The sequence below is a fragment of the Polypterus senegalus genome, chromosome 9, assembly GCF_016835505.1.
Source record: "Polypterus senegalus isolate Bchr_013 chromosome 9, ASM1683550v1, whole genome shotgun sequence".
NCBI lineage: Eukaryota > Metazoa > Chordata > Cladistia > Polypteriformes > Polypteridae > Polypterus > Polypterus senegalus.
Window position 1 is genome coordinate 43,661,789 of NC_053162.1, and position 25,846 is coordinate 43,687,634.

The following is a 25,846-nucleotide window of genomic DNA, read 5'->3' on the forward strand; positions in this document are numbered from 1 at the left end:
CCTTTATTGCATTTTATGACTGCACTTATTATTAGTATCATCGTGATTAAGTACTGAAACATAATTAACAACAGTAAAAAAAAACCACCAATATTAAGACGCCGCCGAGCTGTCAGTGAAGCGGATCGGGTCACTTTAAGTGCCGGCCCCTCGAGAGCGCGCCGACTGGTATTGCGCGCGCCCCCCCCCGATGATTCTCTCTACACTCTCTCTTTTTGTGTTTTAAAAATAGTGTCGCTAAAGAGCGAGTCGGGACTTTTCCAGTTTTCTCTTTTATTGAATGCGAGAGCGTGAAGTGTGTCACGCTTGTGTTGGACCGCAGCGTCGAGTCTTCTGGAAACTGGTGAGTTTGATCAACTTTATATCCTCCTAGCCTTTTACCTGCCCAGGCTTCTTCGTAAGACAGCGGACAGTTCGTTCGAGCGTCCTGTTCACCGGTCCCTGAAGTAGGAGTCGGGGGCTCCAGTGTACGGGGAAAGAAGCTACTTCAGACCGTCGAAGATTTATTTGGCAGTCTTTCGCTGCAGCTCGTGTGATGATGAGATTCCCTGCTGTGACATCTGATAAGTGAAGTTGGCACACAACGCGAGTTGCTGTCTCGTGTTGTGATCTGAAGTCGAAGTCAGGTATTTACTTTTAGATTGAAATTGAATTACGAGGTTGTTGTTTTTGAATCGAGTTTCACGTTGTACCAAGTTTTTTTTTTTGGCAAGAGTGTTGGACAACACCGCCAGTTTCAGTGGCGAGCATGCAGGTAAGCAGCGGAAGAATGTTTTCTGGACACTCGTTTGCCTTGGTGGATTTTACCGTTTAGCGCGTGCTGTCTGCTCACTTTATTACTCGCGATGTGATTTGATGGGATGCGATCGCAGGGTACGGAACAGCTGCCGCACTCCTTAGGTGCAGTGTAAGCTGCTTGTTAGAATTAGGGCGCAAATTAAAGCCTGTAAGTGAACCATCGATAATCCGAAACCAATATATAAAAAAGTGATTTGTGCAAGGGTAAATTAAAATGTCATGCGTTTTTAACTCATTTTTTTTAGTTATCCGCGACCCTCGTGTGGAAGCGGCGCTAATCACTGCGTCTCTCGCATAACTTTTTTGACCAAGGGTCAGTAGTGCTGCCTAACATTTCCACAGTCCAGGGTCCGAACCCCGCCCAGGAGCTTCAGATATGGCGTCTGCACGTTCTCCGCGTGTTGTTTTTTTTTCTTTCTTTTATTTTCTTTAAATTTTTATCCCCACATTTCAAAACACGAATTGCATCTAAAAGACATTAATGCTTGCAGTCACTGCACTGTCGCCTGTTGCACAGTTCTCACTCCTCCTTCCACTACGTTATGTGAAGCAATACCATAATAATAATGGTGTCGCTGTATGATCGGAAGGAGGGGTATCAGCCAACGAGTTTGTCAAACCTTCTCTGTAAGATCAATGAAGTGACGTCTAACATCATGTATGCGTCCATTTTCTTAAACTTAAAAAAGCATAAGGAATATCAGCCGATGATACCGAGTGCAATTAAAGAGATAAATAAATGAATACTATTGACTGCATACCGGATGTAACAGGTTTATTTGGTTTACTGTGTGATCATACATATTTATATCAGGGATTAGTAATTGCAGTGTTGCATCACAACAGGACAGCTAGGCCTCTTGCCTGCAGACCATAATATTAAAGGGACTGTCTGAAATGCTAGAGTGACAAAGTTCCAAAAATCCAATAAGCAACATTCGACCCGACAGCGTGTGACAGGAGTGCGCTTGATGGGATATTTGGGGAGCTCAGGCTGGCTAAGTGAGCCCCGTGAGTGGAGGCCTGGCGCAGGACCAGGAGCTGGTTAGCGTTATCAAGTGCGAGCTGAAGTTCCTTAGTACGTTTAGTACGTTTGTATGGTGGGTTACTGTGCGGAAAGAAAGCAACTATCGTACGTGTGTTTTGTTCAATTGCTCACACTTCCATAAGCTACACTAACCTCTGTATCAACTTTTCTGGATGGGGCAAGGAAGTCAGACTCTGTTTCTCCAATTTTAGCTTCTTTACACTTGGCTGCCTGTCAGTTTTAGAATTGATTTTAAAATCTTGATGCTAGCTTTTAAATCTTTACATGGGCTCGCTCCTGCCTATTTATCTGAATTGTGTGTTTTACACCAGTCATCCAGAGTGCTTAGATCTTCTGGTCAGTTGTCTTTGGTTGTCCCTTGTACCAAATGTAAAACCAAGGGGGACAGACAGGGCATTTGCAGCTACTGCCCCTCGCCTGTGGAACTCTTTACCTCATCATATAAAGGAGTCGTCTACAATTGAACTGTTCAAAACGAGATTAAAAATTCACTTCTATTCACTTGCATTCCGTGACCTTCAGTAATACTGATGGTTTCCTCTTTGTGATTATATAACATTATTTCTATATTTTATGTTCATATATTTTATTACTATTTATGTTTTATTGTGTTTGTTTTTATTCTTTTCTTGTAAAGCACTTTGGCCACAGCATTCCTATGTTGTTTTAAATGTGCTATATAAATACATTGACATTGACGTTGACATCAATGTCTCTCTTCTCATGAGTTAAGACTTTTTTTCTTTCTGTACATGAGTGGATTCCACAATTGCAGTAACTCCTTTGCTCGGTTGGAACTATGAACTTTACTTCTTTGTATTTCCTGGCTTACTGCTTTCACGAATGGATGTTAAATCCCACATTAAAAAACTGGATGGCTTATCGAGTAACTGAATCACTGATACGGGATGTGAAACTGGGCAAACTACTGTACTGGCTGATATGTTGTTCCCTCTATTGATTCTCTTATTCACGATGAAACTCCAGAAATCCTCTAATGTATGTTAAGCGGAGTTAACTGTAATATATGGGCCCTATTTTACAAACATCCACTGACCTGTTTAGGGTAATGCAGTGTTTGTGGTGCTGGGCCTCCCATTCCAACTCCCCATTGAACACCTGAAATTAAATGAAGCTTATATTTGAAATTGTATGAATAATAATGTATATATAAAATTTTTTTATATTTTTATTTTTTATTAATTTTATTATAATCCATACAAAGCAATCAAGTTTTTACAAAAAGAAGAATTGATCGATCCCCACCCCTGTTTTTGAGTGATTCGTGATTTTTTTTTGTTGTTTTTTTGTGTCGGCCGTTATCGCCATCGACTCACTAACGCCTTCACTAAGTGGGTCCAAACCGAAACGATATGTCAGATTCATTACAATGGGCTGAAGCATCTTGGCTTGACAGCACATTTTGATTTTTAGGCTCCCCAAACCCAATTACAACCCTGTTTCTTGATCAGAAGTTTGAAAGCCTTACAGTTGAGAAGATTGTAAGTTGTATAAACAGTAATATCCGTTTGAAATGTATGAAGTTTGACTATTATAGCTACCATTATTCATTTTTAAAACACCACTTTATCCTGGATTTTAAGTTGGTTCATCTTTATTAATCATGCTGAACTTCATTAATATCAACTAAACTGTAATGTATCAAGGCAACATTTTTTGGGTTGCCCCCTATTACAAACCCTCTACTCAATTACATTTTTGAAATGCTTTATAGCCGGTAGTTTATAAGTAAGTTAGACCAAAAGCAACCTACTTGCAAAATGTGGTGAGAATCAGTTTAGTTGTTTTTGCTTAATTGGCAAACAAACAGATAAGCTGCGATCTGAGCAATGACGTGAGGTCTGTGACGGACAGCCGGGTCCCATGCCCGGTTGGGACGCCCCTGCTACATACATATGTTCTGGGGGAGCCATCATGGACAGCTCATTACCTCCCCCGGGACGCTAGGTGGCAGCCTCCCTGGCCAATGTTCATTTCCCCCTCTCCCACGTGGCTCCCTGGGACATGGAGTCCTCTACAGCCTGGTTGGGAGAGGGGATGGCCGCTAGGGGGCGCTGCCACGACTCACGAATCTTCAGCCCCACCCGGAGGTACAATTAGGACCAGGTGGTCAAGCACCCGGAACACTTCTGGGTGGGGTATAAAACGAGCCACCACTGGGTAACCAGAATCGGGAGGAAGAGGAGCGGTGGTACCAGAGAGGGAAAGAGTATTGCTTGAGCTTTGGGACTGTGTTTGAGGTGTGTGGCATGGGGAAGACGTGTCAGACAGCTGAAGAAAAATAAAGGCCTGTGTGTTTGTGTACACGTGCCTCTGCGTGGTCTGTGCCGGGTCGGGCGCTATATAGCGCCTTTTACAGGTCTTAAATGTGCAAAACAGATAAAAAAACATAAAATAAAGCCAAACAATTCAAAAGACCGACCAACAATATTATGATGTTAATTTTTATAGAAGCCCAGTAACGGCGCATTGCACGATAACGTGCAGTGAATACACTTGACGTGAGCATTCCGACTCTTCCTTTGTATGTTTAGCATTCATTTGCTCTGCGCTTGCTGTTTCCTGAGCAGCTCTTCTTTTCTCCACCCTAGCGGCCCGCTTCTTCTCTTCTTTCGTTGTGTTAAAACTGATTAAGTCAGTGTCTGTGTTGCAATTACTTTAGTACGTTTTTTCTTTAATTTTTCACTTAATCTGGCACAAGAATGATTGAACATATAAAGAGGTAGGGGAAGTGACGGCAAAGGTGGTAGGAAATGAAAACGCCGCTCGCACACATGCACTGCATGGTCACCCTGCTGGCCGCTGCCGAGAGTCGATTCTACAATAAAATAAAAAGACGAATAACAAACTTGGAAGTCAATCATCACCCCGATGTGTGTGCCAAATTGTGGGTCAATAGATCAAATAGTTACAGGCGATTTAAAATCCTGGACAGACAAACAGACAGCCACGGTAGCGTATTAAATATAAAGATTATTGATCGTAAACATGCAGTATAACACAGCTTCATGTTCATTTAAAACATTGTCAGCACGCTGCAGAAATAGGTCAAAGTTACTGGATTTGTTCTTCTCTGTCTTGATTACCACGATTCAACACAAGGAATCCTCATTTTTTACTTTTATGAGTGAAATGACGTTTGTACCCAAACTAAAAGCGGCCATTGCCTTTTTACATTCATTTACATGCCCTTTGTACATATTTGGAATCAACTACCTCTGCACTTTGCAGGAAAAAAAATGCCGCAGTAGAGCAGGCGCTAAAGGCCCACCGCTCATCACTTGTGAGTACTGCTGTGCCCATGAAAGACGTGGGGGTAAGGGGGGCACATTGTAGTCTCATCCAGGGCGCAGAATGACCAATATGTGCAAGTGAGCCTTACGATTGACTGCTAACCTGTGCTCAGTGCTTCCCATGTAGACTCTGCCCCTAATCCGTACCCATTGTAGCCCTACACTGGATGACACAAGTTGGCCAATGGATAGCTGGGAATCTGTTCCAGGATCAGTTAGCACAAGGCAGCAACCGCTGGAGGTTAACTCATAGGTTTGCCAGGGAATCTAACGTGAAATGTGAGGATGGCTAAATAAAAACAAAAAATGAATTGTGCTTATTACATTACAGAGCCATTGTTTAAAGTGAAGATCAAGCAGGAACCAAACTTAGGCTGCACACTAGAACAGCACTTTTTTTTTTTTTTTAAATAAAGAGCTGTGGTGAACTGGATTCTGTGCAGACAGCTTAGAATTAAAGGCAAGGACTCACAAGAAATGGGAATCTACCCCATCACATGGCACAGTCCTAAACCCAGTGTGATGGATGTCCGGCAAGAGTTAGTTGCCGGCCCTCACCCCCAGGCCGCCAGGAGGAGCTCTCCCGACAGCATGGACGTGCCCCGAGTTCCAGCAGGGCCTCATGGACTTTGTAGTTTTTATACACAGCCCTGCTGGATACCTTGGAGACCACAAGGAGTCGCTGTAGGGAGGCGCGTAGACTCTTATGTGCCCTATAACCTGGAAGTGCGTCCTGGTCACGTGAACGGGAGACATGACGAGGAAAGACTTTTAGCCTGACCCGGAAGTGGTAAGGACTTGTGGACTGTGGGGCAGGAACACCTCCGGGTCATGGGGTATTAAAGGACTCTGGGAAAGCCCAGACACTGAGCTGAGTTGGGAGGCAGGATGGCTAAGTGTCTGGGAGTGGAGGATTGGTTTATTTGTGATTTGGTTTATGGTTTATTGTTATTGAAGAACTGTGGAGAGGAGCATGCTTTGTGCACTTCTTATTATAATAATGCGAGAAAACCCTAAACTGTCAGACCAGCCACATTGTTCTGAGATTGCTTTAGCCAAAACCCTATTGTCAGACCAAATGAGCTCACTCTAGAGTTTGTCTGTGATTCAATCCCTGACAATTAACAACAATACAGTATATTGTCTTTTGGCAGTCAGTGTGGTGTAATGGTTAAGCCACTGGACATTAACCCCGAAGATTGCTGGTTTAATTACCACCCATGACGGTCTTCACCAGCCTGTGCTCTAAGCGTTTATATACAAAAATAAAAAAATCTGTAAAACAGCTTTAGCATGTAGCTTGAATAAAGGTGTCCGCCAAATTCAGAAGAATAAATTGGCCTGGCATGAATGAATGTGAGTGAACTGGCAGCCTGTCCACAACTGATTCCTGTTAGAACAAACCTGCACTCCCTGCAATTCTTTACTGGAGAAAGAAAACAGAAAATATATACGTGGAAATGAATAAATAGTGTTACAGCTAGTTAGTGAAATCAATATTCTTAATCATTAATATAAATGTAGTGCGTGTAAATGAATGTAAAAAGACAATTGCTGCTTTTAGTTTGTCTTGAATTAGAGCTAAATGAGGTACAAACGTCATTTCACTCATAAAAGTGAAAAATGAGGATTCCTTGTGTTGAATCGTGGTAATCAAGACAGAGAAGAACAAATTCAATAGATAGATAGATAGATAGATAGATAGATAGATACTTTATTAATCCCAAGGGGAAATTCACTTTGACCTATTTCTGCAGCGTGCTGACAATGTTTTAAATGAACATGAAGCTGTGTTATACTGCATGTTAGGATCAATAATCTTTATATTTAATACGCTACCGTGGCTGTCTGTTTGTCTGTCCAGGATTTTAAATCGCCTGTAGCTTGCAAACCGTTTGAACTATTGACCTGAAATTTGGTACACACATACTACGTGACGTCTACTGTCCGCTTTCGGGGTGATGATTGACTTCCAAGTTTGTTATTCTTTTTATTTTATCGTAGAATCAACTCTCGGCAGCGGTTAGCAGGGCACCTGTTAAAAAAATTAAAGAAAACATACTAAGTAATTGCAACACAAACACTGACTTAATCAGTTTTAACGCGAAAAGATGCTGACGAAAGACAAGAAGAAGTGGGCCGCTAGGGTGGAGAAAAGAAGAGCTGCTCAGGAAACAGCAAGCGCATCAGCGTCTGAGCAAACAAATGCTAAACGTACAGAGAAAGACGATGAAAACTAGGAATGCTCACGTCAAGTTAATTACCTGCACGTTATCGTGCAGTGCGCCATTACTGGTAGGCCATAATACAAGACAAAAGGATAAAAACATTTTGTGTTTTAAAAAAAAATAAATAAATCATTCATTTATTTCTTCCATTTCAAGTTAAGAGAAGCTGGGACCCATCCCAAAATTATCAGGTTCAAGGCAAGATCTAATTGTGGAAGTACAGTAGATACACATTTGCTCTTTAAAGAAGAGTTTGTAGAAGCCAAATAAACATAAGCAGTTGTGTGAATAAAATGTAGCATAGAGAGAAAACCTAGGTGGACATGTAATAATGTGCAATAATGTGCAAAGTGAGCACAGTAACCAGGCTGAGAAGTGAATCCATGTTCCTGAAATGTGGGCCAGCTTTTTGAACTACTGCACTTCTGTGCCACCCTTTAATAAATAAAGTGCGTTCTCACGTTACTATATACAAAACAATATCAAAGTGTGCAATTTGAGTGCTTATAAGTGATTAACCTTCCAACATGTCTCTCTAGATTTACTTGGGAAGGAGCTTGACATGCCCTGCCTAAGAAAAGCAATTGCACCCGCATTCAACAGCTTGGCAGCACGATACAAATGAGGTCAGCCACATGTTGTGTTTATCATAACGCGTATCAAAATTGCCCAACACAGGGTGCCCAACACAGGGTGCCCAACACAAGGTGCCCAACACAGGGTGCCCAACACAAGGTGCCCAACACAGGGTGCCCACTCCCTCTTCAGCGCCTGTCATTGTGTTCTTTCTCATTGCAGAATACCTTCTTGTAAATACCTGTGTTTTGTTGTCTATACCATAGTATTGCTTCATTTGATTGCATAAAACAGAACTAGAATTTAGATTTTTTATTATAATAAAATGTAGGTTAAGGTACTTATGCAAGTTGGTTTTTTTTTTTGGACCATAAGAGCTTATTTTTCCTGCTCTGTTTTTTTGTGAATGGATTTTGGTGGAAAGTCACAATTTGTGATATTTTACTATTAGGTGACACCAACATCCCAGTGTGAGGAAATGACATTGCTTGTATTGTGTTATTTATTTATTTATTTATTTATTTATTTATTTATTTTAATAGCTTCACTGTAAACAAGTAACACAACATAGTAGTTTAAATTTAATATAAACAAGGGGTCCTAACATGCCCTTACATGGTGACTCTGAGGTGAAGAAGATGATTGAGCAGTTGCTTTTACCAGGTAGCTGATGTTAATTGTAACATACTCTATGTGTCTTTGCTATTTTCAAATAATAATGTAAAAATACATCTTTTCTGACATCAATTCGTGTATTTATTTTTTCAGTCAGTTTTGTTGATTGCATAGTTAAGGATGAACAATTAAACTCTACAGCAGGATAACAAAGATGGTAAACAAGAGACTAAAAATAAAATGATGTAGCTGATGTGTGATAAGAGTGTATAGTGCAGCAGCCACCAGCCACAATGTAAAGATTCCAACAGTGCAAAATTTAACAGACTGCAAAAGTCAGTAAGTGTAATTCAAAGGCACGAATAGGCGGAGCTGAGGATAATAAAATCACTTTCTCAAGCACATTTAATCCAACACAACAGTCATGGAATGTGAAATTCGTGATACTGGAAAAGAAGCAGAGGTAGAGCTGCAGACACACATGCGGTCCACACTGGGCCAAGTTAAGATAACCAGTTTGGCTCAAGATATGGCTTAAAGAGGAAGAAACGGGTACTTGAAGAAAACACACTCATCACATACAAGTCAACCAAATGGGGATTTCAAACTAGGAGGCTGAATCTGTGAGGCATCAGGCACCAACCACTGTGCTGCCTGGCTGAGAATAATGTGAAGCACAGATTTTAACGTCATTATCAACAGGTGACTTTTTTCTTTAGATCTCCTGGTATGGAGATGGCAGATAACTTTTTTTTTTTTTTTTCTAAAAAAGAATAACAAAATGTGTTGCAATATAGTAATAATTCTTGGGGGGCACGGTGGCGCTGCTGCCTCGCAGTTAGGAGACCCGGGTTTGCTTCCCGGATCCTCCCTGCGTGGAGTTTGCATGTTCTCCCCGTGTCTGCGTGGGTTTCCTCCCACAGTCCAAAGACATGCAGGTTAGGTGGATTGGCAATTCAAAATTGGCCCAAGTGTGTGCTGTGTGTGTCCTGCGGTGGGTTGGCACCCTGCCTGGGATTGGTTCCTGCCTTGTGTCCTGTGTTGGCTGGGATTGGCTCCAGCAGACCCCTGTGACCCTGTGTTTGGATTCAGCAGGTTGGAAAATGGATGGATGGATAATAATTCTTTGAGCAGCATATTAGAATGGAACAGACCTACTGTGTGACAGACACCTTGGGGCTTTTATGTAGAGACAAGTGATAGTCAACCTACATTTGCTGAATCTTTCTTTGCTTTTGAATTGAGCTTCTGAACAATGTTTGTAGTAATGATAGTAGTAAGATAAATGATTACATCTTTGCCTGAAGAAGGGGCCCAAGTTGCCTCGAAAGCTTGCATATTGTAATCTTTTTAGTTAGCCAATAAAAGGAGTCATTTTGCTGAACACTGTTTTACAAAGAAAATGTTTTGCTTTCAAATTAGATGATAAATGCTTCTCCGGAGTTTAGTAAAAAAGTATGTTTTAGAAAGCAACCTGTAACACACAAACACACACACACACACACACACACACACACACTCCAGTGTACTCATTCCAGTTCTGGAGCCAGAGCCTTTCCTGGTAGCAGTGCGCACAAGGCAGGAAGTAACGCCAGACAGAGTGGTAGTCTGTCAAAGGATCCACGCACTCACTCCAACTTTGGAGTTGACAATCGCAGTTCCATTTGGGTCCATTCCATGCCAAATCAACCAGTGGCCCATGCACTTTGGAAAAAAAAATACCAGATGTACCCTTGTTAGTCAGGAGACACCCTGTAAAAGTTGTTGATGCAAGATCAAGACTTTCCAAGGTGCAGCCAGTTTACTGAGTGGGATGGGGTGTTGATTTTATCCTCCTCATTGTCTTCATCACATTTCACAGGTCCATTGCTCAAGAACTAAACCACCAAGCAGGCTCAGACTTTGCATGCTGGTACATTAATTGGTATAGTGTGTGCCAAAATGAAAACATTTGGTCCAGAAGACCCTGCATGGTCAAAGCAGCCCCTTGAAACTGACCAAAATTTAATTTGAGTTTTTGGCTTAGGTATGTTTAGGCTTCAGAAACACACATTTGCAACTAACACAGACTTGATTTGTTGTCCTTATTCAGATAGCTGTATAGGTCTTCAGAAAAAGCAATAAACGAAAAAGTAACTGCATCAGGGTTTGAACGGCAGAAACCTCAAACAAAAAATCAGAGCACCCTAATCAGTAAGTTATCAAAAATGTCAAACAAATGACAATATCCTGTCTCATGTTGCTGCACAGAGAATGTGATTCTCCATGGCCAAAAGAGTACCTGGGACTCGAGGATACCACTTTTATGTTCCCTACAGAAGATGGCAAACTCAAAGTCAGCCAGGTGAAGACCGTCAATTGACTGTCCCAATATTCACCACTGGCGGCTGGGTGGTCTCGTGCTCTGGAACCCCTGCAGACTTTATTTCTTTCTCAAGCCGTCTGGAGTTTTTTTTTTGTTTTTTTCTGTTGTTCATGTGTTTATGCTTAATGTGCCTTTGGTGGTTTATTTTCTCTATTATATAAAAAAATCCTGGGGTGAGACGAGACGTGACTTATTCAGAGAGATACTTTTGTGCCAAGAGATTTAACCACGCCTGGGGCCAGAAATAAAAGACAAAGAGTAGATGACAAAGTAGAACGTCGTAAAGAATTCAAAAATATTGGTGCGATGCACATGCAGAGCAGGTTAGAGATAATGAAAGTACTAAAATTTGAAAGTCTCAAAAAAATGATAGTAAAGATCGCATTAGTGCAAACAAATGGAAATTATTACTCGGTAAAATAACAGAACAGCGAAAAGAGACTGAATATATTGTTCAGATTTGAACTTTAAGTCGGAGTCTTGTAGATCGTCTAAATCGTGTTGCCAGCAGGGAAAAGTAGTGTTTCATCCCAATGAAGAGGCGTATCCACGAGAATTAAAAGATTTCTTGTTTTGTGAAAGTGAAATTCAAATACGCAAGTGGCAGAGACGTGAAGCGGCAGAGACGTAAAGTGGCGGGCGTGTAGCGCAGGCGGTTGAAGTTGGGAGAGGGAATATGGTGGGCGAGTGAAGAACTTGATGATTATCATTCATTACTGACAAATGGTGAATTCAACACATGTTTAGAATGGAAAATAAAAATGAAAGATTCACATAAGAAAAGTAAGACTTGTTTTTTGTGAAGGTAGGGACCATGTAGGATACAGGAAAAATAATTTTAAAAATGTCTGGACATTCCCACAGTACATTAAGTTAGTCTGAATATCCATCCATCCATTATCCAACCCGCTATATCCTAACTACAGGGTCACGGGGGTCTACTGGAGCCAATCCCAGCCAACACAGGGCACAAGGCAGGAAACAAACCCCGGGCAGGATGCCAGCCCACCACAGGCTAGTCTGAATATTAGACCCAAAATGCTATTTTTTCAAATTTGAGAGGTCTGATTGTTAAACCCTAATGCAGTTTCTTGTTTGTTTGTAACCTTTGTTATAAGCCCTGTGTAGCTAACTAAACATGGTAACAAGTTCAGCAGGCCGTATCAGTCAGAAGAATGCTTTCTGAAAGCCTAAACATGGTAAAGCTAAGGATGCAAAATATTATTTTCCATTTTTTGAAGGTCTGCTTTTACCAAGTGGTGTAAACTGGACCAAATATTTTGATTTTGCTACGTACTATACCTGTCAAGGTACCAGTATGCAAAATTTGAGCCTGCTAGGTGGCTTAGTTCTTTTTATATGGTCTTGTGAAATTGATGAAAAAATAATGCAGTGTCGAAATTGACACCTCTCCCCCCTCACAAAATATTACATCAAAATAATTTTACAGAGTGTCCCCTGGATAACATGGGTACAGCTGGTATTTTATTTTTATTTTTTTTTTAAACTGAAATGTGTGGGATTTCTGGAAAACCGGCTGACCCATATCTTTGTGGAGGTGATAGGAAAACCTACGCAGTTATAAAATTCAATGAAAGATACGAGATCTGTGAGGCAGCAGTGCAACTCACTACAACACCATGATTAGCCAGTCCATCTCCAAGTTAACAAATAAAATGGTATATCTGGGGTTTGCTCTGAGATCTGAACCCAAGACTTTTGGTTTTTTTTTTTTACAGGAAATTGGTAAGTGTGGAAGAAAAAGTGGTTGTGCTAGTTTTATTATAATTACAGGTAAAGAAATATCATCATTGTTCAGTGTGGCTCACATTACATTTAAGTATGGAAATCTGTGTTGTGCTTTAATTCTGTAATTATACTAGAGAGTAATTTATACCTTGGATAATGGGTACCTTGAACTGGTCATTCAGAGTCTGATTTCATTTTGGCATTTTAAATCCTGCATTAAACAAAGTTTATATCCATCTACCCAGCCATCCATTTTCTAACCTGATTATCATGTTTAGGGTCACAGGGGTCAGAAACTAACAACTAAACAAAAGACAGAATGCAACTCATGATTGGGTGCCAGTCTAATGCCAGACATATTCATGTATGTATGCATACATAAAAATTCAAACCAGGTCAGTTTAGAGACCCCCATTTAAGACACAGCATAATGTGCAAACTGCAAAATCATTTTAAAAAGTGACAGGGCAAGGAGTTATGAGGAGCTGTTACAATATGCAGCGAAACTGTTTAACCAACATTAAGTGAGAATATTGAAAGCAATGCTGGGAAGAAGCCACCTTCAAGACTGCATCACTACAAAATGTGAGTACTTTTGAATTATGCTCGAGAAAATTACAGGGAGCTATCAATTTAATAGTAATTCCGAAACAGTCGAACACCATCTACACACCACCAGTATCATAATTCCGTCAAAATGTGAAAAAGTAGGCTGTTTAAAGGAGACCACAAAAAGTTAAAGAGGAAGCACGAAATTGGGATACAGTGCTTTTTTGTTACAACAGTGATTTATAGTGGATTTGACTTTTTTTGACACAGATCAACAGGAAAATGCTCTTCAATGTTAAAGTGAAAGCAGATCTCTGATAAGTGGTCTAAATGAAATACAAATATAAAACTCAAAGTAAGTATTCGCCCCTTTTAATATGACAGATCTACATGATCACTGGTGCAGTGAATAGGATTTAGAAGTCACATACTGAGTTCAGTGGAGATCACCCCTCCGAGGTTTCACTTGATTGTTGTAGAACTGCACCGTATCTGAAAGGTCGAATGTGTGACAAGTCCGTATAGTGGCTTAATCTGCACAATGAAGACAAAAAGAACATTTCCTAAGCAACTTGGTAAAGATAGGATTGAAAAGCACAAGTCAGGGAAGGCATACAAGACACTATCCAAATCACTGAGTATCCATTATGGTCCAGGTAAATCGATCATTAAGAAATGGAAGAATATTCCCACCTACCTCTATGCGTGAAAAAATATTACTCAGTCTTGAGGATGTAGACAGCATTTCCGTAATATAGAAAACTATTTTACAGTCCCTCCCTTTCAAAGATCCAAGAGGACAGTGGGAAAAGGATCTCTCACTCAACATCGCAGAAAAGGAATGGAAAGCAGCAATGCACCGAATTCACTCGAGCTCCATATTGGCAAAGCATAGAATTATTCAACTCAAAATTATATATCGAGCGCATCTGTCTCGTTTAAAATTGTCCAAATTGATTCCAGGGCAAGATCCAACCTGCGAACGCTGCAATCAAGTTCTGGCCTCATTGGACCACGTTTTGGGTGTGCACCAAATTAACATCATTCTGGACCAAAATCTTGGTGACAGCCTTGGTGTCACAATCCCTCCTTACCCATTAACAGCTGCGTTTGGTGGACTCCCAGATGAGCTTAAAGTGGAGAAGGACACACAAACTGTGATCGCCTTTATTACACTACTGGCACGTAGACTTATCTTGTGCAATTGGAAGAATCCTTTTTTATTTTATTAATTTTATTACAATCCATACAAAGCAATCAAGTTTTTACAAAAAGAAGAATTGAGTTAAGAACAGATCAATCCCCACCCTGAGAGCTTGTAAACATACCTAAATTAATAAATTCTCTGTGCTTTATAAACTTATTTTAAAATATTACTGATTAGATCCTGCCATGTTTTGAAAAAAGTCTATACGGATCCTCTAACTGAGTATTTGATTTTTTCCAGTTTCAAATAATATAGATAGATAGATAGATACTTTATTAATCCCAAGGGGAAATTCACATAATTATAACACATCAGTTTCCCACTGACTTAAAAGAGGAGAGTTTGGATTCTTCCAGTTTATCAGAATAAGTCTGCGTGCCAAAAGTGTAGTGAATGCAATCACAATTTGTTTGTCTTTCTCCACTTTAATCCCCTCTAGAAGAACCCCAAACACAGCTGTTAATGGGTTAGGAGGGATTGTGAGTCCAAGACTGTCTAAAAGGTAATTAAAAAGTTTTGTCCAGAATGATGCTAATTTGGTGCAGGCCCAGACCATGTGACCCAGTGAGGCTGGAACTAGTTTGCAGTGTTCACAGGTTGGATCGTGCCCTGGAAACATTTTGGAGAGTTTTAGTCGAGACAGATGTGCTCGATATATAATTTTGAGTTGTATAATTGTATGCTTTGTGCATATGGAGCTCGAGTGAATTCTCTGCATTGCTACTTTCCACTCCTTTTCTGATATATTAATTGAGAGGTCTTTTTCCCAGTGTCATCTTGGATCTTTGAAAGGGAGGGATTGTAAAAGGATTTTATATATTGTAGAGATGGAGTCTTAAGTCCTTGAGAATGAGCAATATTTTTTCCAGCGTGGATGAGGGTGCAAGATGAGGAAAATCTAGAAGGTTCTGTTTAACAAAGTTCCGGATTTGAAGATAGTGAAGCAATTGGAAGAATCCTAACTCTGCTATTCTAAGTCAGTGGGTAACTGATGTCTTACACTATTTGAAAGTGGAAAAAAATCAAATTCACACATAGAGGATCTGTACAAATTGTAATCTAATCTAATCAGTAACATTTTAGAATAAGCATTTAAATTGAGGAAGCCGGTTCTCTTCCCCTCTTTTACTCCATTTATCTTTATTCATTTATTAATGTATCTATTCACTTATTTTTACTAGCATAGGTTTTACACTGCTGGCCTAGCTCTCTTTCTCAGGGGTGGGGATTGATTTGTTTCGAACCTTTTTTTTTTGTAAAACTTGAGTTATGTATATGGAATGCTATTTGATTTTAATAAAATCAATAAAACTAAAAAGAAAATGGAAGAGCATGGCACAACTGCAATTCTGACTAGAGCACACAAAGATGGAGTGATTGTGCAAGAAGAAAACCAGTGAGGGAGGTCACTATATGAACTATCTGAAGGAGTTACAAGCTACAGTGCCTGACCGTACTTACAACAACTGTTGCTCAGGTAATTCAGCAGTTGTGGCTCTATGGGGAGAGTAGCAAAGAGAAAGCCACTGTTGAAAAAAAGAATGAAGAAATAAAAAACACATTTTGCCAGAAGGCACATAAGGAACTCTGAAGTCACCTGGACAAAGGCTCTATGGTTTGCTGAGATCAAAATTAAGCTTTTTGGTCACTAGACTAATCGGCATATTTTGTACACTCTTTCAAAAACACACCATACCCACTGTGAAGCATGGTGGTGAAAGCATTATGCTTGGGGAATGGTTCTCTGTAGCAAGCCCTGAAAGGCTGCAGAGAAAGGTACAGGATAAAATGAATGCAGGGAAATGCTGGAGGAAAACGACCATCCTAAGTATAAAGCCAAAGCTACCCAGGGGTGGCTTAAAAACAACAATGTTATTGTCCTGGAGTGGCAGAGTCAGAGTCGGGATCTTGGTCCAATTGAGAATTTGTGGCTGGACTGGCCCATCGTGATCTCCATGCAGAACTTGAGGAGTTTTGCAAAGAAGAATGGAGGAAAAACAGCAGAATCCATCCAGATGTGCAAAGCTGAGAGAGAGAGGCCTGTACACACTGACTCATGCCTGAAATGGCTACCAAAGGTGTTACCTGCTAAATAGACGGGGGTGAATATTTATGAGATCAAGCAGTTTGTGTTTTATTGTTGTAAATAATTTACATCACTTTGCAGAGATCTTTTTTGTTTTTTTTTAACCTTGACATAATGTCAAATGTCTAACGGGGTGAATACTTTTCACAGGCACTGTCCATGGATACTAGTGTGCAGGATGTTGAAATGCAGCTGTTTGAAAGTCTGGCCAGCTGCTATCCACAGGGTCACCAAAGTCCAAAGGCAAAAGATGAATTACTGTACACAACATTCATTTTTTCCAAACTCATTCTGGTACAGGCTGGCCTCAAGGGTTTGGGGAGGGATTTTTTTTTTAGATGTCAAAACAATAGAAAATCTGTAAGAATATTAAGCATGTGACTTGCTTGGTTTTGGAAAAGGGAATTGTGGTTTAAAAAATATAACATCTTAGGAGTGATGAGGATTTTGAGGGACTGAGATATGACATCTATTAGTCGCAATCAAAGTCGGTAACTAATACCTGCACCATATGCAGCCCCTATTGAAAGGTTACTGTAGGATATTTGTAGGATTTATTAACACGAAAACAGGCAGTTCGGTAAACTGTTGGGACATACAAGCAAATGACTAGTGGATGCATTAAGGACGCCTAAACTGTAAAGTGTTAACAAGAGAACCCACCTTGACGGCTTAACACTCCGTGACACACTGGCAGTGCCATTACTGACGCAGGACATGCACAGACTTGCACTCGCATTACGTACTCGAGACGGCCGAGACGAGATGCGCCATCTGTTCGCAGGCTTTGGCTGGCGGCTGGGCGCGCGGGTGCGCAGGCGCTGTACTAGTAACCCTTGTGGAGGGATGCACGCTGCAGTGTTTACAAAGCGGTTCGCTCAACTTTTGTGGTTTAATATTATTGACCAGTGGCAAATGTACGTTAGACACGCGCGGGGGGCTCATACTCGTGTTGAGCCTCCTAACATCAGCAAGCTGGCACCGACCGTTATTGGTTTCTCCAGGACGGAGAAAGTTGCGTTTTCCACGGGCTTTCCCCAAGCATGACAATCTTTGGAGAGAAAAAAAAAGAAACTACCCTGCAGCCCTCTCCCTGCAGTTCTGGTTAATCTATTATCTGTTTGCTTCATGGGTCTCACTTTTAAATGAGCCGTCGTTAATCAGTTGCTAGCTTGCACTCAGGTGGTCGCCACTACTCCTGGTGCTGGGAATGTAACCGGATGCCCACGTGATGCGTCTGCGTCGTTTCCTTGGCGACTGGTCGTCGGATCTGCCAAAGCCTGTTGAGTCGGTCACCAGCTAGACCCCCTTCTAGCTCCTCCCAACCTCCGAGGGCAAAGTGCAATTGTTAAAAAGGTGGCCCCCTTTCCTTCTTCAACCCCTTTGTATGCATGCTGGGCCATCCTTGATGGTGATTCTTTCTGATGGCCACTGTTGTGATTTTTATTTATATTTAATGAATTGGCCCAGCGTGGTCCACATGACTGTGGCTTTATAAAAAACTGTGCCCTGTGGTGGAGAGGTGCCCAGTCCCGAGCTGGTTCTTGCCTTGCACTTAATGCTGACAGGAAGAACTTTGGATTAAACAAATTAGATAATGGATGGATGGTGAATTTTTTAATCACGAAAGGTCCTTATTGCTCTTGCAGTGACTGGGTAAATTAACTCTTTTTTAAAATTTTGCACGGTGGATGAAGAAAAGGGTGCTTGATTTAACTGGGTAAACATTGGGTTGTTTTTTTTAACCTAGTTTTGTTAAACTTGACTTGCTTGCATGGAATGTTATTTGATCTTAATAAAATCAATAAAATGCTTAAAAAAATGAACTGGGTAAACATTAAGGGCTGTCTGTTTTGAAGTCTGATGTTTTCACATTCAGTGTCACCAGGACTCGGACATTCAATCCAGAATTGTGTCTTCAGCACAGCCCCCCGTGACATGGCAGTGTGGTTTTACGGCACTTTTGTTGGCTATCATCACATATGGTCTCTTCTATCACCTGCCAGTGTACAACTCTATCACACTTTTTTGCATCGAGGTAGCTTGGTACATTTTGATTTTCACCAGCTGGTGGCTACTAAAGGATCTACAATGCTGCTAACTAATAAATCCTCAAACCTGGGTATTTATAGGTACAGTAGCTCCTCTGACCATACAACAAAGTTTGACATGGCTGTGAAATGTTCTAAATGTAACATTTTGGGCATAGTCGGTACAAAATGGACTGTAAATTACAAGGCTGAAGGCTCCGTTTCCATCTCTGTTTCTCAGTGTGACCCAGAGCAAGTGAAGTGAGTTAGCCTGCTACTCACCTATGATGGGTTGAAATCTCAGCAATTAACATAAACCTTGGTGTTAACGTTTGCATTGCACCATGCAATGCGTAAAACATCTGTTATATGCCCTCCTTTTGTATTGGATTCAGAAAAGCAGGATTAATGTTTGGGAAGCACCATCTGTTGGAATGACAGGGACACAGCAATTGGACTAACACAGGCACATAGACGCCTGACCCTTTATTAAGGTGCATTACTATTATTTAACATTTGGCTTAAGCCATTATTGAAGTCAACGTATTGCATCAGGATACATTACAACTATTTGCATTTTATTTATGGATTTATTTATTTTTACAGTGGAAGCTGGGTAGGTTGAGTGACTTACTCGTGGTCACAATGTGAGGCACAGGAGGGAATTGAATCAGCAACCTACTGTTTTTAATCTCAGTACCTTAACTTATGATCTAGCTTAAAGATAAAAAGAGTTGTACCAGCTATTTGTGCTTGGAAAATACTTTCAAAAGGCATTTGCTGTAGAAAGGAGCTATATACTGTAAAAAGCGTGTGTCATTTCTTAATCATGATTTTAGTAATCCACTAAACATAAACAGTAGTAAGGACAGAGTGCTTCTCTTTAATTTCCCTCTGCTTTAAATTTCAATGGCAAGTTTCTCCTGAGTAATACAATACAAGTCCCCAAGAGCTTTATGCCACATATACTGTACACACATATAAACATAAGCAGGAGGTTATTCCTCACTACTGACCTAAACAGATGTTCATTACACATTTTCTCTCCTGTTCTAAAGTACCAAATAGACACACACAGGGTCAGGGATACAGAGGTGGAAAGTGGGGGTTCACATGATACAAGCACACACCACGCAATCTCTCCGCTCACACATGTGTAACACCTTTCTAACTCTATTCCAAGTGTTGTGGACTGGCTGTAGGCCGAGTATCTCTGGTGGAATGTGTGTTCTTTATGAATCTTATGTAGTCTTTTGTGTTGTGCCACACTAGCAAGAAGTCAGTGTGTTGACAAGCTGCATTCAAAGTTTCTTGTACCTTTTGAGCTAAACCTTTTAACACATATTTTGATACAGACCCCCACATTTCCATTTTTCTCTTCACATTCCAGCTCTTTCAGAATGTTAACGTACTCTCCTCTCTTAATTGCAAAGTATCGTTGCTATGGTGACTTGCAGGGAGTCACAGTGCAAGTTCTGCACAGCTGTAAGTTTGCGTCCCTGATTCCTGACAGGTTTCTTTCAACTCCCTCCTTCATATCAGCTGAGAGTGCGTGTGAAAAAGAGCTTGGCTGTTACTAGCAGCTCCGGGCGCCTCCTGTTGTCCACATTTTTTGACCTTTGAGGAGTGAACCACTAAAGTATGCAGTTTGCTAGAGGAGAGTCCTCCGCTGGTTATTACGTTGTCTGATCCCATAACCTTTCAGGAATCTGTCTGCATTCTTTGTAAACCCTGCTTTCGTATCAAGGGCTATTGGTGTGAGAAGTTAGGGAGCAATTTCTGTTTGATTGCTGCATAAATAGAGTGGCTTTAAGAAATACATTTATTTATGTTAAATTGATTCAGAATTAGACCAAATTAGTATGCAAGGATTCAGTGATGGCTAGTCAGTTATTCTTTAGTAGATGTAGTTGCATACAGTATTAACAATCACTGTCTTACTTTATATCTCCGTTGTTGTTCTGCTCATAGCTTCTGCCATTGTTCAGCACAATGTAATTCTATCTATCTATCTATCTATCTATCTATCTATCTATCTATCTATCTATCTATCTATCTATCTATCTAAGTTAGAGACAGAAGACTCTTGATATGTCTCTTTCTTTTCCAGTATTTACTTTATGACGAGGACAGAAAACCGTTTCCAGTTGGTTTCTTTTGGAATTAAGTGAAAACTTCGCTGTTCATGTTGTACTGTGTTTGACTTCTGGGCAGGTGTCAACTCCACCACAGGGAAAAAATAATCTGAAACCCTCATTTATACGATAGCAAAGTCATCTGGGATCATCTGTGTGCAGAGGCTCTAGAGTTTATTTATTTGGGTATTTATTGTCCCATCGAGTTGTGACCAGGCAATGTTAAACCTAAAATGAAAATGTGACGTTTCTGTTAGCCCAGGTGCCTCCTTGTATAGAACACCATTAAGTTAAGAATGTTAAGGACATACATTACTACTACTACTATTTATTTTATTTATATAGTGCCTTTCCTTAATCGCTTCATAAATATTCAGAAGGGTGCAAAAAAGAATAAAAATACAAAGATCAAATAGCAATAGGTACAATTTAATATGAAAAACTAACCATCAAATGATGGATTAATACATGAAACAGAAGGTTTTGAATTAGAGTAAGAAGAAATAAGCAGGGACCAAAATATACAAAAATACAACTGCTAGAGGAACACCATGAACAAACTGTATAATATATGTACAGTAAGCTTTAATATGTCTGGGGGTCTCCCTTCCTGACTTTGAATTGTACCATTGGGCCTATGCCCTCCATATGATTTGGTGAACAGTCCAAAGAACAAAATGTTGAGGCACCAACTGGGTCAACCCATTTAATGTATTCAGTGTCCCCAAAATAAACAGATGCTCAATGGCATGTAAAGGTGCAGCAAAGCAAAACAGACTCAGGGTGGTTCAGTGCTCTGTCAGGAGGTCAATATGTGGTGTAGAAGAAGGCTGGACACTGACAGACACACAGACAAACAATCTCCCAAAAACACACACGTGTATTTTCTTCATTGCCTTTTCCAGCTCACAGCACACAAACCCATAATATAGCTCAGCCCTTCCTTTCTTTCTCTCTTTTCTTCTCTGCTGCCTCCACTCCTCTCTCGCAAGCCCTGTCTTCTGCCTTCCGGCTCCCTTAATGGAGTGAGGCAGCCTCTTTTATACTGCACCCGGAAGTGCTCTCTGATCATCTTCTGGCAGCACTTCTGTGTGTGGTGGAAGTGCTGCAGACAATGGCTCCGGAGCTGTCCAGGTGTCCCCTGTTGCAACCCAGGGGGGATGCCCTCTCATGTCCCGGGGTACTGCCATTGATGTGTCCTCTCCCCCAGTCCTCTACTCAGAAGGGTGTCCCAAGTGGGCACGGACCCCGGTCATCTATCACAGTGGATAGGAACATTGTTCAGAATGAGGCGAACAATGCCAGTGGTGTCTCTGCTTTATAGCAGCCCAGTCGGAATGGATGGAGTCTGTTGACCTCACTGGCGGTTTCTCAGGGCTGTGGGAGAAAGAAAAGAGAATATTACTGGCAACAGCAACCTTGTGTCACAGAGTGGTATGGCTTTACCTAAGACATGCCTGGAAGGCGAACCTCAGGCGTGCATGCGTGACTCTGGCTACAAATGGAGCAAAACTGTGTCCTCTTGACCTCTTTCTTTACAACCTTCTCTGACTTGCAGATTAAAATCTTTGCCCCCAAACGTGTCCCTGTATTTATTATGCCTTCCAGACATGGCATCATGTTGAGAAATTATTGGGACCGTGAGATGGCATCTGCATATCCCTGACGTTAATAACCCACCATTACGTATAGATGGTAAGACATTTTTTTAAATTGGTCTAGAAGAGGTATTTGCACATTAGAAGACATCGTCTGTGGAGGTTTAGTATTGAGTACGGCAGGCTAGGGCCAGGGGTTTCAGTTGTTCACTCAGTTTCAAATTAGATGTCTGTTTATATTAACAGAACGTCCTGTTTAATCTGATGGCTAACTGTGTCTCACTGTTTACAGTCTAATAAACTGGATGGGACAGAAACATGTAGGCACTGTGACATGAAAGACCAATGTGGGCTTCTGTGAGTTAGGGTAACCGCTAACTCAAGTTAGTGCTGAACCACAGTGATGTACAGTACTTTGCTCCCTTTATTCCTATTTCTTCATATTTTCATATTCCTACCCTCTCTGTAAGTTCAGTGTATCTGTGGTCCTGTGGTTTCAATACCCAATGTCCCTGCTGTCTAGGAATAGGGAGATTGCTCAGTTATGGGTAAGGGTAGCCTAACACACTCCTTATTTTGTCTTTTTTTTCTCTTGTGTAATTTAAGCTCTTTGATGGATCAACAATATTTGTCTAATGTGACATTAGAGCACCCAATAAAGTAGTGGAACAGACCCTTTAAGGTAGAGCCTTGCATGCTTCTGTGTTAATTACAGCAGGCATGTCAAACACGTGGCCCACCAACAGAAATCTGTGCGACCTGCATGACAGATCCTAGTTAGCACTAAACTTGTACAAAATTATTATGATTATTTGTGAATCATTCTGCATCTTTGCCGTTACTTATTGACTTTTCTTACTTCTGCCTTTTGACAAAAGCGCGTTTTCCCACGGTATTACGGTACCGGAAACGTCAACTGCTAGTATAGTTGCAGCTGTGTCATCGGCTCCTTGATACCCTAGGCATGACACTGCCCCCCCTCACGAGCCTTGACCAAAGTTAATGAGCTGCGACGTCGCAACTGAAGTGCTAGGCTGCAGCAGCCTGGCAGGCTACACTACTGGCTAGTGCTGCTGAGACTGGCCACTGGACAGAACTGACCATCACGAGTAGTGATTGCTCGCATATTTTCATGTAACGGAGCGGCAGATCGATAGGCGGATCGGTGCTATGTCCGCAGTGATGCGGGCTCTGCATCGGTCTGTCGTAGTGAAAAAGGAGCTGAGCTGTAAGGCAATGATCTGTGTTCCTACCTTCACCCATGGTCATGAGCTGTGGGTAGTGACCAAAAGAAGGAGATTGCAAATATAAGCGGCTGAAGTGAGTTTCCTCCGTAGGGTATCTGGGCTTTCCCTTAAAGATAGGGTGAGAAGCTCAGTCATCTGGGAGAAACGCAGAGTAGAGCCACTGTTCCTCCGCATCGAGAAGAATTAGATGAGGTGGCTCTGGCATCTGATCAGGATGCCTCCTGGACGCCCACCTGGTGAGGTGTTCTGGGCATGTCTAACCGGGAGAAGGCCCCAGGGAAGACCGAGGACACGCTGGAGGGACTGTGTCTCTCGTTTGGCTTGGGAATGTCTCAGGATTCCCCCAGAAGAGCTAGTAGAAGTGGCCGGGGAGAGGGAAGTCTGGGCATCTCTGCTTAAGCTGCTGGCCCCGCCACCCAATCTCGGATAAGTGGAAGAGGATGGATGGATGGATGGATATTTTCACGTTTTTTTGCTCTAGTTTTATGTAATTTTGTGCTAGTACTGTAACGAACAGTTAGTGCAGACTACAGCTGAAGATCTGAAGTGGACGCGAGAAGTTGGTGAGTTGTTTATTAACAGATTTTTGTGATTTTGAGTTTGTAAAATTAGTGTAGGTCAAGGGGCTTTTTGCATATCATCTTATTTTACAATATAAACTTTGAAGTAAACTTCGTAAAGTAAAATTTGATTTTTGGAGGATTTGTTTCCCAACTTCTATTACTGAGCAATGAATTCAGTGAACGTTTTCGTGATTTCAGTTCACACGAACAGGACTTTGCACTGTTTACGTCACCATACTCTTACAACTCTGAGAATGTGCCTGAGAATATCCAAATGGAATTGATTGAACTGCAGTCAGATTCTATTCTGAAGGCAAAATACAACAAAGTTGGTGTGCCAGGCTTGTATGCTTACCTTCCACTCTCGTATGTGCAGATCCGTAAGTTGGCATCGAGAGTACCGTCTATGTTCGGAAGCACTTGTCTTTGTGATCAATTGTTTTCGTTAATGAAAGCGACCAAAACCCCACATCGCTCAAGACTTACTGTCAAGCACCTTTCATCCCTCATAAAAGTTGCAGCTGCACAAGATTTCAAGCCTGATATTGACAAACTGGTTACTAACAAGAGATGCCAAGTGTTGGGACAAAAGAGATAGATCTCAGACTGTAAGACTCCTATATAAGGACCTAGCTAAAAGGCTAAGACTCTAATTGTACGCTGTTGTATGGAGATTGTATGGAAATAAATTGCTTTTCTTTAAACTTTAAGTGTTACATTTTTTTTAAAGTTTTAAGTATTGGAAAGAAAGCTACAGTAACTTTATATAGTAGTATTTGTTAGTGCGGCCTGCTGACGCAGCAGTCGCAGCCACCAGTGGTAGTGAGTTTGACATGCCTGAATTACAGTAAAACAAATGAGAATGTTATAAGGCACAAGCAAGGGGGCTGTGCCAGAAGACATGGCTACCTGAAACTTGGCTGGCTATACAGACCTTGACTTATGTGTTGGCACATCTTCAGTCAGGACAGAGGGCACCAGTCTGAGCCCTTGGATACAAGCCAGCATAGAAAACATTGGTGCGGACTGCAGCTTCCTTCCGCTTCAAGCGATGAGCTCTTCTTTATCTTCTGTAATACAATAGACTCCCCCTCCCCCCCCTTTTTTTTAACTTGATGCCAAAAATATATAATGGACTGAAAAAACAAAAAACAAAATGGCAAAGTAAGATAAAATTCCTAGATACTTAAAATATACAACATTATCAGATCAGCAATACATCCCATTCTTTAAACAAGGGCACTCCTGCTTATAAAGCCTAACAGGACATGCGGTGGACCAGATGGCCCTTTAGCACGTTGGAAGCCCCCTGATAAGAGACAGATTTTTATTTTTTGTTTGTTTTTTGGTAACTGGTGTCTCTGGCCAGGCTGGTGTTTGTTTTCTGTTTGCCATAAATGGGTGGCACTGAGCTGACACCCTGTCTTTTGTAAAGTAGGTCTCCCTTAAACACACAATTCCAGGCTGTCCATATGGTTGGTGAAATGCCCATTAGAAGAAACTGGAAGCGTTTGTTACTGTACATTTTCAATTTTTTTTCCTAACACATAGTGAGAGTGGGTCCAACCAACAGTTAGGTAGTTTTGTGTTTCTCTGGTAAATGTTTTATCACAAAGCTATTTTTACTGTTGAAAACTGTTAAGTAATGGATAAATATACAGGTGAGAGAAAATCAGACCACCAATAATTTTTGTTATGAGTTGTAAAACAACAGACACAAAAATGTAAAAGAGGACTG

General features: G+C 41.1%; 1 protein-coding gene across 1 annotated transcript in view; it reads left to right on the forward strand.

The window, feature by feature from the left end:
- The first annotated feature begins 259 nt into the window (after nt 1-259).
- ripor1 (RHO family interacting cell polarization regulator 1) overlaps nt 260-25,846 on the forward strand; it is a 303,026-nt gene continuing 277,439 nt past the window's right edge. The window contains exon 1 of the mRNA XM_039763032.1: nt 260-343. The gene's annotated coding sequence lies outside the window, so the exon portion shown is untranslated. The remainder of the gene's footprint in view (nt 344-25,846) is intronic.